The 15,202-nt window shown below is 36.1% G+C and overlaps 1 long non-coding RNA gene across 1 annotated transcript; it reads right to left on the reverse strand.

Moving 5' to 3' along the window:
• Positions 1-8,809: 8,809 nt before the first annotated feature.
• Positions 8,810-13,407, reverse strand: LOC135154798 (uncharacterized). The gene is made up of 2 exons (XR_010294240.1): positions 13,128-13,407; positions 8,810-10,802 (listed from the first exon to the last, which is right to left on the reverse strand). It is a non-coding gene; the product is annotated as an uncharacterized LOC135154798 (long non-coding RNA).
• Between the last annotated feature and the right edge of the window lie 1,795 nt (positions 13,408-15,202).

Raw genomic sequence — 15,202 nt, forward strand, 5'->3', positions numbered from 1 at the left:
AATTTTAAATCAGAAAAGTTGAATAGAAAAAATAGATACAAGAGTTTCTTTGACATAAATAGTTTTTGCAGACTGCTTGAAAGTTCCACAGTGCACATCTCATGCACGAGTGAACTCCAAATTTCAAACGTATTCTCATTAAAAGAACACTTTTTGAAGCTCTTGCTTAGTTTTTCTGCATTTAATCAAGTACATGTTTGGGTTATATGAAAGCTTAGAATGTGCCTTTTTCAAACTAAAAAAATCTCAAAATTCATGGCTGTTTGATTGATAGCAAAAAATGTGAAATGCAGGGCAATATATAATGTCACTTATCCTATCAAACCTAATTACGGCTAAGCCAAGCAAGACAGGCTTCCCTATGGTTTATGACTTGCGTTCCCCAAAGACCCCCCCCCCCCCATTTGAATATGTGCACAATAGCTTGCACTTATTTTCCATGAATATCATTAATATGTTCTGTCCCGTTTCATAAATTATTACACAAAAATAGTTTTATGATATGAAATTTTTTATTTCAAATTCAAAATTAGAGATTAAGGCCATTTCAAATGCAGGAATAGCAAAGTTTGCTATTGGCTAATTCAGTCTACCGGTATATGTATTTTTAATTTCACAAAATATTATTGTATCATCTGCATAGATAATGAAATTTGATATTTCAAAGGATTCAATGATGTCATTAACACAAATGAAAACAACAACAAACACGCAGGTAAACTTCATTGCAGGATAACACATGTTTTGGAAAGAATATCTTTTGGACAAAATATCAGATTAAAAGATATTAAAAGAAGTAACCTAAAAAGAAGTAAACTAAATCGGTCCAAAGATGTGCGAGATGAAAAATGTCACAGATCAAAATTCACAGAGGTCATTTTGTACCCCAAAATATCCTTTTTTTCATGATGAAATAAATAAATGTGTGAAGATTCAATTTCTAACTGACCTCTCGCATATGGGTGTGACAGAGATGAATCCATCTATTTTATATCAAATTTTATTAGTCCCAGTAATGTATAGTGCTAGTGATGTGTTTTTCTTTTTGTTTCAATATATCCAGAGTATATAGTCCTGGTGTTAGATTTTTGAAAAGTTTATGAATCTAGCAAAACAATTCTTGGAACTGTTTCACGAATACCGGTAGATAAATCTGACTGAAAGTGTTGATGCATATATGATATTTTATTGGCAGCCTCATTGATTCATACACAGGAGAGTGTATCTTCTGCGGGTGATCCAATCAATATGATGATCTCATACTTTCCACATGCAAGTGAAAATTAAGAGCAATTTTTTGGTCACACTCAAATCTTTGTGAAACACTCCTTTGATTTGTTTCTTATGTCACATGTAATGCCAGATAGCTTGGACCTGCCCTATAATGTTTGCTTGTCTGTAATACTTGCTTTGTATTCATGATTTTGTATTTATTTTTTATAAAATTATGTAAGACCAGCAGCCTGGAAGATTCATTCAAGTTGCAGGACCATAGCAGTTGACCTCGATTGATGGTGGTAGGCCCTAAACCTTACAAGCATGGCTTCCTGTCTGGTTTGAGCCGGGATCTTCCTGCCAGAATCACACAATTAGTGACTTCACTACTGAGAGATCTATTTTTCAGTGTGCAGAGGAGGGCACTGGATACTGTTGTGCATGTTATACAACTTACCACAATGTAAGTGCTTTAATAATGATTTCAATGATATTTTGTGTAGCCTAGAGTATGCAAGACAATGCAATCGGTTTTCCAGTAATTATGTACTGAGGGCAATAACCTTTGTGAAAATATTGGGCGGCAATTTTTTCCCCATATCAAGATTTTCTCTCTTCTTTTAATGACTGTAATCCCTTCTCTTGACCTTTACTGTTATTTCTTCCCATTCCTGTATCCTTTTGTTGGGTATAGTCTTTCTTTATATACCTCCCAGTACTATCTGTTCTAGCTGTTCTAACTTTATCTTTGTTTCACATTGTTGCAACATGATATTTGCCATGACTGATTTAATTATTTGGTAAAAGGTAAACAATTTTTATAAGAAATTTATATATGTATTTATATATACAGACTTTGATCTTATTTTTTTTTATTGCAAAGCAATGATAGAGCAATGTGAATTATGTTGCAAAATATTTATTCTCCTTTTCCGTATGTGATATTTTTGGGGTCAGACTAATTTGAATTAATATTTTCAAACCGCGGTAATTTCACCATTTACCTTCATGAACCTCATGTTTGTGCTAAAGCCGATGGCACCACCAGATTGCGAGTGCCGAGTGTGTATCCATCATGAAATCACAGAATGAGAAGAGATAATGTGGACTGCACGAATGTTAAGATATGTGATGATAAGGTAGATTCTCAATGTAGGTTTGTTTGCCCAAATCTTCAACTTCAGATATGATTTTTCACCCATTTTATGAGGGTTGTGCACTTCAATGGTTTTTCCACAGTGTGTAAAAAAAAATTCTCCTTCAATCAGAGCAATATATGTAAGTCTGGAATCTTGTTTTAGAAGTGCAATGTCAAATTGTGATTTCTAGAGCCTTGCCAGTATAGTGTTTGAAGTTGACCATTTGAAATATTGATGGAGCAGTTTAGCCAATATGGATTTGGAGCTCGGTGAAATTGATCCAGATTGATAAAGAACTGGTTTGCACTCCAAATTGACGCAGGTAACCATTTGTTCTGCACAAAGAGAAGAGAGAGGAACAGGCAACGTATGTTTGAAGAGAGGGATACTGACTTCCAGAAGTTTGTTTAAGTTGCATGTGACATCTTTATATTTGGTGTTTGGAAACTGGTAATGTTGCGATAATCTTCAAGTACTGTCTGACCACAAGGGATGGTGCTCCTTTCAGCTTACGCATGATATCCGGAGCTCTTCAAAACCTCATGGAACTCACACACTTCTTGGACTCACAAATGCTGATATCTTGTGAGAGAGTTGGCCTCTTTGTAGTGGCATTAGAGGAATTCTCAGTGGATCTTGTTCTGGGCGGTCAATTGTGTCTTTTCCAGCCATTGTGGAAATTTTCCTGTGTTTATTAGATTTTCCTGGATTTATTTGGCTCTGATGAAATGAAAGGCAATGTGAAGTCTTGGTGATATAGAGTCAGAGTCAATAAAGACCATTTTTTGCTCCTCATGCATGCCGATACTGTCACCAAAAGGGAAGCTATACACATCTGATACATTTTCTGGCTTTGTCTGTAACTCTACTTATTAACTCTATCTAGGCCGGGGTATTTTTTTTTGGGGGGGCCTCCCAGGCCCCCCCCCCCCTTGAGATCTCGACCGTGCCGAAAATTGGCACGCGCGTTGTCTGGAACATAATCTACAAAATTGTATAGTAATTTATTTCATGCGAATCGCTATTAAGTGATTATGCTAATTTATGCGTAATTAGTATGCGAAATCATACTCTTTCCTCTAACTCCCTAAATAAAGCTCATAATGTTCTAATTTTTGGTATAGAAACTTTTTGTGGTGTTCTTAGCAAGTGTACATGAACAAAATTGCGATATCGAATTGTTTTCTTATGTATTATATTGTTTTTTGAAATTTCTTATGTATTTCTGTGTTTTTCATTGTTTTTTCAATCAAATTTGTTGGGGACTCTTTTGAGATCATAAAAAGCATAAAATTAATACATTTAGACCAGCAAAACTAAAAATAATCATACATTGATGACTTTTGGTTAAAAACACAATTTGCATTGACTTTGTACACAAAATCACGTTTTTGAGCAATTTTTGGTCTGACTTGCACTTACATAATGTTGCGTAATTTCGGAACCATGTACCCGGGTGATGCAAAATTGGTCTCAAAAGTTGCGCAAGACTTGAAAGTAAAAAGTCAGCGAGCGGCGCGGTCAAAAAATTTGTGCGGCAAAAATATTGCGCAAATCGTTGAGGGGGGGCCTCCGAGCCCCCCCCCCCCGGCCTAGATAGGGTTAAACCAAATGCACTTGTTTGAATCCTAATAAGGCAGATTCTTGAAGTCTTTGTCAACGTTCATTTTCTGTGTCCAGGAGGAAACGTACTTTGTTTGGAAAGAATTTTAAATGGATTTCCTGTGTTCATCAAGTTCAGATATTCAGAAATCAAATGTAATTCCTTAAAGTGAGGAGAAGTTACTGTGTTTAACCCTATATAGCCCAGGCTATTTTTGAAATTGCATAGCCGGGGGGAGGTATGTTTTTTTAGCTCCCCCCCCCCCCCCCCCCCCCCCGATCTTGGTTGTTGATCAGGGCCAGTATTCAATTCGATACTGAAGCCAGAGTATTTTACTCAGTATTTTGCCTTAAAAAACACAAACAAAAACATCCATCTTTGGTATTCAATTGTATTTGGCTTAAATATAAGTCAGCCACATACCAAAGTCTGGCTAGCATATACCATAGTTTACAAACGTGATATGCGCAGTCATACATTCTGCGCTCAGATGATAACATACATTGCACGTTATTTGGCTCAAACTTTATCATGATGTCAAAATAGTTGTTACTTGTTAGTATTTTGCTTAAATTTAGCTGTATGAAGTAAAATACTAAGATGTGATCTAAATATGAGTTTAAAATAGCACACCCCCTCCGGGCTAGATAGGGTTAAGTTATGCATGTACCTGCTTATCATTGCCAGTTATTTTGGGAGAAGGGCCTCCACTCAATGATTCTGAATTTCAATATCCTTTGATCTTGTGCGATCTAAAACTCTTTCATGGAATGCATAAAATGCATAATTTGCAGACCATCAGAGAATTATTTCCTTGTTCTTGCTTGTAGTTCCTCTAATCATGTCAGAGAAGTCTCTCAGCCAGCTCCTGAAGCTTGACATGAAGTGATGCTAGGCTGGTCATTTATCCATCTTCTGTTCTGTGGGTAGGGCAGTGCTTGGTTGATTTTTCCAAGTGTCCCTTTGGCTAAAGAAATGGTTTCCTATGTGGAACAGGTTTAGAAAATTTTGTTGGGTGCTGTCTGTTAGATTTGACATTGCATGTTTTGGTAGATTATTCCAAATCCCCATGACCCCTTGGCTAAAGATGTGGTTTCCTTCATCCAGTCTGGAACAAGTTTGGGCAATTTTATTGGGCGCTGTCTGTGAGAGTTGTCATTGGTTCTTCATGACCATTTAGCTGAAGAGATGGTTCCTTATATCCATGGAAAGATTTTTTTGAAATTTGTTGGGTGCCGTGTCTGAAATTCGACATTTCGCTTCACTACTAGGGTTCATGCATTGTATTGTAATGATTGATGGAGGATTATAAACCATTGTGGGATATGAAGTGTACTCCCTCAGGACAAGCCTATGTTGAGGTCCCAACCTATTAGATCCATCTTTCATTGTCGGTGCCTCGCCTGATTTCTCAGAGTTCATGGTTGCATGATGGATACAGTATGCAAGCAAACATATGGTTCTTGTATGATGGTGAATGAATAAATTAGCTTGACAATTGACAGGGGGAAAAATTCATCAATTCTTTTCCCTATTGGTTTCTATTTTGATCAAAATGTAGTGTTCATTTCATAGAAACGCTATTGCACCTTGTACAGAAAAGGGTATATTTATTTGCAATATATTTTTGATATATTCTATTTGCTCTTTTGAAAAAAAAAGCCCCCCCCCCCAAAAAAAAAAAAAAGCACCAAAAAAATAGCCAATTAATTTTTTTTTAATGTGATGATATAAATTGACTTGTTAAATGAAAATATGAAATGTGAAAAGGATTAGTAATAATACTAGAAAAATATTAAATTGAAAATTAGAACACTGTAGGGTCAGTCATGGATAGTTCATGTTGAAAGGATGTGAAATGATTTTAAAATGGGCAGATACAGGGAGTTAGTGATTATCACTAATTTGCTCTAAGCCAATCAGATGCAAGGATTTGTTGGTGAAAATCACTGACAAAAATCTTCATGAAATGCTTCCCTGGATGGATAGTACAGGGAGGTATAGGAAGAGAGCATAATCAGTGGATTAAATGCTATTCGTGTTGAATGGGGGGAGGGATGCTTGGAAGGAAGGGTGGTGGTTTTGTTCAAGGGCAAATGAAAAGACTACAATGGAGATTAACAGACCGATTCTTCTGGCAAAGAAGGGGAGTAGTTAGGAAAGATGGGAGGGGGTGGGGTAAAAGGAAATTTCTTTTAGAGGCAAATTTTAAATGAATATGAGTAAAGTTTCCCCCCCCCCCAAAGAAAGTTACTGTTGCCCCCATCAACATGATCACTTTGAAAGTCGATGGATTGTCTTGCATACTATAATAGGCTACATAAAATATCATTAAAATCATTAACAAAGCCCTTTCATTGTGGCAAGTTGTATACCATGCCCAACAGTATCCAGTGCCATTCTCTGTACACTGAAAAATAGATCTCTCAGTGGTGATGTCACATATTGTGTGATTTTGTCAAGAAGACCCCAGCTCGGACTAGGATGCTGGTCATTTTGTGAGGGGTGGGGTTTGCCCCATTGAATCAAGAGGTCAGCTGCTATGGTATCTTGTATACTTGAATGAATCTTCTGGGCTGCTGGTCATTTTTTTTTTGTTCACTTTTACATTGAAAATAATAAATTAAAATTCTTAGAAATTTATTTTAGGCTCATTTGTGTATCTGTATACTGTGACAAATCCCCCCTCCCTTATCAATTTCACCTGCCTGCCCTGCCCCCCCCCCCATCAATTTCACCTGCCCGCCCTGCCCCCCCCCCCCACCATCAATTTCAACCTGCCCCTTTTTCATCCACTTTGACACCCCTTTTCCCTTTTTTTGGGGGGGTGGGGGTGCCAAGGGCCCTGTTGCATGAAATTACTATATAGTCATTTTGCCATCTAATGTTTCCATGTTAGCTACCATTGGATGGTATGACCTTATACGTTACACATCATGAAGGGCATTAGAAAGAATCATACACACAATGTAACTTTGAAAAGTTCTAGCATGCCCAAGGCAGAGCCGAGGGTGCTTGGAATGTTTCTAACGTAACAAGTGTGTGCAATTGTTCTAATGCCCAAGCAACATGATGTGCATTATTTGTTTTATAAGATAGTGATATGGATTCCTATTTGATAAACCATCATCTCTTCACCATGACCAGTCAAAAGAAGCGTTTTTTTCCCTTAGCGCAAAGACAAATAGTAATATGTGATATGCGCTACTAGTATATATGGAAAATATGATCATTGGTAGCACCAATTTTCCTGTTAGCTAAAATGTATGACTGATCATGCGATACTTTTCAGCCAATCATTTGATAAGGATCCATATCACTATTTTATATTATATTTTATGCAACAGGGCCCAGTGCCAGTATTCTGAAAATAGTGTAATCTTTACAGCCCTGTTTACTTTGGTAGAATGTCATCATTTATAACATTTTTGTACCTTTCCTTAAAATGAAATTTTAAGTAACCTGGACTTATTTTCTTTGTATTTCCCTTTTTTCATATAGGCAATATGCAAAAAAAAGTATATAAAGCAGCCATAAATATCATTTAAAAATTTGTAATGGCATTCAAATATAGAAAAGGTAATGCAAAGAAAACACTATTTTCAGAATACCAGCCAGCTTTTAGGTTGTACAATGTGCAGAAGGTAAACAAAAAATTAGAAGGCTTATGCTTGATTGTATTCTTCCAGTTTTTTTAAAGAAAATTTCTAAGGCCTACATTTTCCAGGGGCAATTTCCCTCTTTTCCAAGATTTGAGAAGGCCAAAATGAAATTTTAAGTTATGAATTAACTGAGTAATATGTCACTGAACATTTGTAATCAGGAGTAGGCGAGTTCCTTTTTGTTTTCAATGACCCTCACAATTCAAATTACCTTCTGCACTATATAAACCAAATATTCAAGTTAGTGGCAATTTTGCAAGATTATCTTGTAAAATTAGTGAAATGCAAAACGACAGCAATTTCAGCTTATAAGTTTCGAGAATTTTTCAGTTCGACATTAAAAAATATCTTCAGTTTTTAATATTTTAGAAGAGTGAACTTCACAAAATGAAAATAATTTTATTAAATACATTTTGATTTTGAAACTATCTTCTAAATTTGCTTGAATAGTATTTTGAGATGTGCTGTATCTTGTCACATATTGATTCATATTTTTAAATAATCAATGCATTAAGAAATGCAATACATAAAGATTATATGGAATTTACAACAACAACAAATTCAAATTGGCAATGTTAAATGTTATATTTTTAGTTAGACAAATTTGCGTTTACCAAAGTTTGTAACATCATAAGATGTTTTGCTCAAGTTTTGAATATGGTTAATTCATGTGAAGATGCATTTCACTAAGTTTACTTTATTTTCCAAAATCTGTAAGAAAATGAGGTAGGCAGAATATACATAAAGGGGCTTTCAACAGAAGTCATACGACCGTCATTGTGTCATTGTGGGCATTACGATTATGTGCAAATTTTACTGTAACCAAATGGTTAACCAAGTGTGAAAGTCCCTTCAGAGGTAGATCATCATCTTCTTTGATCATGAGCAAAGAAGATCTGCAGGGGGGGGGGGAGAAAGGGGAGGAGAGAGACAATGGAAGAAAGAGACAGATAGAGGGATGGACAGAAAGAAAGAGAGGGAGAAATGGCAGAGGAAAAAGTTTTGCACTAGAATAAATACAAGTAGCCAAAATGAGCTTAACCATTGGCGGCGATTTCATGGGATTTTTGGTCCATATGGAGGGGGGGGGGGGTGGACGTGACAACCCTCTCCAATAAACTGCTGTAAAAAAAAAAAAAAAATCAAAGGGGAGGGGGGCATATTCCCTTCCCCCTGAATCGCCGCCAACGGTTGTAACACAATCATTTATTAATAAATCATCAAGGCAAAATAAATTCTTTAAAACTTTGGTCATATTTCATTTACACAGCAACTAATAGTTCGGATTTACCAAGTGCACTTCAGAAATAGCCCTACTGTATTTTATTCTTCTTGGAGACGAGAGAAATCAAAAGCATACAACGAAACATTTTTGCTTGTCAAATTCTATACCTGTAAAACTTATTTTTGAAGATTATCAGGTGATAATTACCAGAACGGACTAATTCGTTAAGAGCAGATATCAGAAATATATCATTACTTAGTCCCACCCCAATCCGCCCCCCCAAAAAAAAAAGAGATGGAAATGTCCGTAAAATTAATTCACTTTACAAAACGGTCCACTGGCGGATCCAGGGGGTGGGGCAAAGCCACCCCGTAACCCCCACCCCTTTGAGAAGCGCAATTAAAATTTGTAATTTAAAAAATCAGTGCTGTTAAAACAGAAGTGCCCCCCCCCCCCTTTGAAAGTGAAGACCTTTTTTTCGTGAATGAAATGTCTATCCTTAATTTGTTGGTTATAAACCTTTTTCTTACGGTCTATTGAAATATTTGCCTTATCACAGTCTTTTTTTTTTCAAATATGTTATCTGAATTTGCATCTGAGAGGGGGTTAAGGTCTACAAATTTTCTACACTTCTACATTTTACCTGTGCACCAAGAGTGAATAAAGATAATCACCCTAAAAAAAGTACATGTAGCAGAAGCACTGTATTAGTCCAAGAGGGGAAGTAATCAATATCAGACAACATAAAAAATTACAATATATAATCTTTGTTCATTTGACATTTGTATATGAATAAATGAATGGTTTGATAAATGAACGAATGAATGAATGAATGGATGGATGGATGGATGGATGGATGAATCGATGGATAGATGAATGGATGGATGGATGGATAGATGAATAAATAAATGAATGCATGTGGTCATACACAAATCAATGAATGGCTAATTGAGTGAATGAATGAATGGCTAAGTGAATGAATGAATGAATGGCTAAGTGAGTGAATGAACGAACGAATGAATGAATGGCTAAGTGAGTGAGAGAATGAATGAATGAATGGATGGATGAATACCTATGAAAGCATACATGCATTAATGAATGGATGGATAGATGAATTGATGGTTGGACGGATGGATAGATGAATGAATAAATGGGTGAATGGATGGATGGATGAATGGATGTTCGTCTATGGACTTTCAAAATTGACCCTAAAGTAAACATTCTTCATTTTAGATGCCTTCTCAAAGGGCTCACGCCCTAAACAAGTATTTTTCATGCTTTCCCGTGTTTTCCAGAGTTGGGGATTACTTCTTGAGTTTGGAAATTTTCATATCCTTTTTACTTTACGCTCCTACATCGCTCGGCCAGGAAAAGCGAATAACTTTTCACGCTTTTCTGGAAGAGATGATGTTGTTGTCCACCTTAAATGGCAGTACCCCACCCTCCCTTCCCTGCTCCCTCCCCAGGGTTCCTCAGGCAAGCGGAAGATCAACTTGAATTTGATAACCTCCTCACCATGATGGACTACGTCGGGAGAGCTTTCCACCATGGTATTTTCAGGATACTCGTCGACAGAAGTCTACCATCCACGTCCTACTTCTTCTCATAGTAAAACTGTGTCTTTTCATGCATGGAGGAAGTCAGTCGACTTGCATGGCCATTCGACAGTGACATCATCAGACCTCATCTCACCATCAGATAGCTGCGTGCAGATGGGCGGATGCCTTTCAAGTTACAAGCAACTTTCTCCTATAGAACTAACCCACCATACCAGCCATCATCTCCTGATGAAAACCTGCTCCATGAATTTCTTCGCTGACCAGGCCGCATGGATGGTGGTGTGTAGCCTTCTCGAGGGTATAGATCTAGTCCACTTCCAATTGTGGATCAGGGTGTACTTCCAACAGATGGCAATCGATCTTATTGAAAGTCATGGACCACTCCGGATTAATTCTTTGCTGATGGAAAAACAAAAAAGAACAGAAAACAAATGAAACAATCTGATACATGTTCCGTTTTTCTTCTTTGTCATGGAACAAAACAACAGACCTAGAGCCCGTTTACTAAAGAGCTACAACTATGGTTTTGTATGTATATAAAGTTGTCATGGTTTTAACACTAAAAAAAAACAGACTACTCTTTTTTTTCTAGTGTCTTTTATCAGTGGCGTACCCAGGATTTTCCAAAGGGGGGCAAATTCGTCCGCCAAAAACTTTGACCCCCCAAAAAAGGTCTTCAACCACAAATAAAGGATTTCGTACCAGAAAAAAATTGACAGGCAAGAAAAAAAAAGGGAAAAAAAAGGTCTTCAACCGCAAATAAAGGACATTTCGGACCAGAAAAAAAATTGACAAGCAAAAAAAAAAAGGTCTTCTTCAACCGCAAATAAAGGACATTTCGGACCAGAAAAAAAATTGACAAGCAATAAAAAAAAAAAAAAAAAAAAATGGCTTCAAGTTCAAAAGAGGGGGCCACTTGTGCCTCGTCAGGGATCGGTTGTGACTCGTCAGGGGGGGGGGGGGGCAGGGATACGTCCCTTGCATGAGTTGTGACTCGTCAGGGGGGCAGTCTGCCCCCCCCTTAGGTACGCTAGTGTCTCTTATCAATCTGAAAAACCCCTGCGACCTAATTAAAGGACAAGTCCACCCCAACAAAAAGTTGATTTGAATAAAAATATAAAAACCAACAAGCATAACACTGAAAATTTCATCAAAATCGGATGTAAAATAAGAAAGTTTTGACTTTTTAAAGGTTCGCTTAATTTCATAAAACAGTTTTGCACATCTTGGTCGGTATGCAAATGAGGAAACTGATGACGTCACGGTCATCCACGCACTATTTCTTTTGGACTTTATTATATGAAATATTCTAATTTTCTCCTCATTTCAAGTGAAAGAATGATTAATTCCTCCATGGAATTAGCATTACTTGATACTATATGGTTCATTCAAGTTGGTCCTTATTGTCAAATCTGTAAAAAAATGAAATATTGTATAATTCAAACAATAAAAAAAACAAAAGAAATAGTGAGTGAGGGAAATCATCGACCGTCTCATTTGCATATCACTAAGTTGTACATAAACAGAGTTGTACATATCTTTATTTAAAAAACCTTAAATTGTCAATTTTCACTTTTTGGTTTGGTCAGGATTCTTAAAGTATCATGAGTCATGTGAGTGGGGTAGTCATTTTTTTTCCTTTGTGTTTTCGAAAGAAAAGGTGTCCTGTTTCTATGTGTCCCCCCCTTGTACTTCGCTCCATCCACTCTGCATTTTTTTGTTAAATTAAGATACGGATTTGCTGGAGTTTGTAAAATTGTCCAAACTGATTTGAGGTAGTTCTATTCCTTTATTGGAATAGACATCGCATTGACGATTACAAGAAGTGCTCAGAATATTCGTATTAAGGTCAGTATATAGTCCACGTCTGCAAGTTAGTTCAATGAGATAGGACATATCGTATCTTTGTCTACAATATATCTATCAAAGTATTTCAACTCGCCCTTTGTTCTTGCAATATTTAGAGATGTGGGCCGTTTTCAGATCATGATATGAAAAAAAATCAGCTCGCGCTTCGCGCTTTTCTTAATAAATCAAAATGGCACGTGAAATACCCGTTTGCATGTCGGTATATAGAAAAATCTGCTCGCGCTTCAAACTTTTTAATGTGTTTTTTATTTAATTCAAGATAACTTTTTCAACTTTAAATAAAAATTTTAAACAATAGTTAAAGTGACGGTCGTAAACAACGTCCTTGAAAAGTTGAAATATTAAACAGCATTATTACTGCAATATACAACCCCAAAAAAAATCAAGATATCATTTTTTTTAACAGACAAGTACTAAACTTTATTAATTTATGACCTGTTTTTCTCTGTAATCTTGGGGATGTTATTTTTATGTATTCACCGAACATATCAAGCGCTGAAAAGAATGAGCATATTTTCGTGAGGCCTCTATCGATGGAATTTGTATTTTGATTAGAAAAAATACATTATAAAGGATTTAATTTAGTTTTGAACCAAGGCATATAATGATGAATAACTGTAGTAGAAATTAAACTAACTGTGCCCCGAAGTCAATCATTTACCCACTAGATCAAAAGAAATTAAGACAAACATTACCAATCTTATTTCACCACACAGTGGTTAGTGAGCACAATGTTGTGTTATAAACTTGTACAAAGTAAGAGTGAATCTCGGTGATTGTAAAACACCACTTGAGCAACTTCTAAAGACGTCCTTAAAACAGTGTTTTTGACATTGAAATAATAATGTCACTTACCCGATTATCACCAAACCTATGTTTGAAATCGCTTCCAGAAGTTCACATCCTTTAATTTACTCTCGATAGTACGCAGTAATAATTATCAGAAGGATGCCTATTTTTGTTTGAGAATACATGTCCGCTGTTTAAATCCTTCTCTCGTTGTTGTTTTATTGTTGTATTCCCGTCTGTGAGTAGTTTTTAGTTGTACTTGTCCTGTTGGCGAAATTCATTCACTCTCTTCTGCCACACAGCTTTTCAAAATTTCCCGCCATTGATCGCTAGATTTCGCCTCAGTGCGTAACAAAAGACTTATCAAGGATGGACATTCGTCGTTTTGTGAGGGGGGGGGGGGTCTTCTTTTTATTTGGCAACCAGTCATTTTGACTATTTGATTATTGTAAGTGGATTCATGATTGTCTCCGTCAATGTCGTTTCAGTAAATTTAAATACTGCATGTTTCTTTTGTTTAATAAAATGTTAAAGGGAAGTCCACCGTAAAAAAGTTGGTTTGTATCAAAATTGGATGAGAAATATGATAGGCTCTAGTTAGTACATAGTTTCGCTTCATTTTAAATGAAAGTTTGGCGATATAGCACATCTTGTTCGGTATGCAAACGTGGATAGCCATGACATCCCCACTTATTATTTCTTTTGTTTTATTACATAAGATATAATTTTTTTTTTCACCTCCAAAAAGTGAATGACCATTTCCCCAAAAAATGCTTAAACAAAAATCACAATTTTATTTCCAAAATGGCCAAGTGATTAGTTCATGAATTTAATTGAAAATGTGCGATATTTCACCTCCCAGGTTCGGCTATGTTTGTCTCTTCACTATTAAAAAATAACTACATTTCCAACTAAAGCCATGACGAGTTTCCTCAGAATTATAAGTTATGATTTTTTTTTTTTTTTTTTTAATTGCCCTGAACGCCCTAATAATTCTTAAATATAGGAATAGCAATCTACCTCTATGCGAGAAAACGATAATACCGATTAAAAAAAAACCCGTGTTTTTTTAGCTTAAATCATTAAACTAATCCCTTGTCCCTTTGGTAAAATGCGTTTAGAGTACTTTTAACAAATTTCAAAAAATCATAACTTTATTCTGAGGAAACTCGCAAGGAATTAGTTTATGATGTTAGTTGAAAATGTGTGATATTTACTTTAATACTGTTGACTTATCGATGTAGGTCTCAGTATACAATTACGTTTTACCTGTCTCGTTTTACAGCTGCTATTCCTCCGCCATTTATAGCTTTACCATTTTCATCTCTGCCATTTTAACCCTGCCCTTTTAAGCTGTAATTTTGCCTCTGCAGTTTTGGTTCATTTTCATTTGGTCTACAAGCAGTGCAGTTGTTCTTGTTCTCAGATAGTCTTCGCATTGGATAAACCCATTTGGTCTACTATCAATTTGATCTACTTGATATTTGGTCTACACTGCACTATTCACTTGATCTAATACCCACCGAGACTAATGCCCAGATAGTCTAATTTCCTTTTCGTCTACCATTATTCGTTATTTTTTTCAATAGAAAATTGGGTTCCTAAACAGTTCATCTAACCATATAAACTAAGTGGTTTTAGACCAAATGAATATCAGATGAAATGGGTATTGCCTAACTAGTTGACAAAATGGTAAAGGGGTCAAAATCGCAATTAGACTTAAAGGAGAATGAAACACTTGAAACCAGCTGAATCCATATCCAAGAGAAAAATCAAAGAAACATATTGTTGAAAGTTTGAGGAAGATTGAATGAATAATAAGAAAGTTATGAGCATTTGAATATTGAGATCACTAATGCCATGTAGATCCTCCCATTGGCAATGCGACCAAGATCTGTGATGTCACACACGTACAACTCCCTCATTACTTTAGTACTTATTTCACTTATATTCTCACTTTTAGTAGAGTCTATCACAAGGTGATGTGTTCTCTTTATGAGAGGACAAGTACAGAGGTTTCACAACATTATACCATTGATGAATCGTTTGTCATATGATTAGAACATAGAGATGTATAGTTTATAATGAGCAAAAAGAGATGTTTTGGGGTATATTTTCAGCGTCCAAAAGGGGAGAGTTGT

The sequence above is a fragment of the Lytechinus pictus genome, chromosome 7 (genome assembly GCF_037042905.1).
Source record: "Lytechinus pictus isolate F3 Inbred chromosome 7, Lp3.0, whole genome shotgun sequence".
In the NCBI taxonomy this organism is placed as follows: Eukaryota; Metazoa; Echinodermata; class Echinoidea; order Temnopleuroida; family Toxopneustidae; genus Lytechinus; species Lytechinus pictus.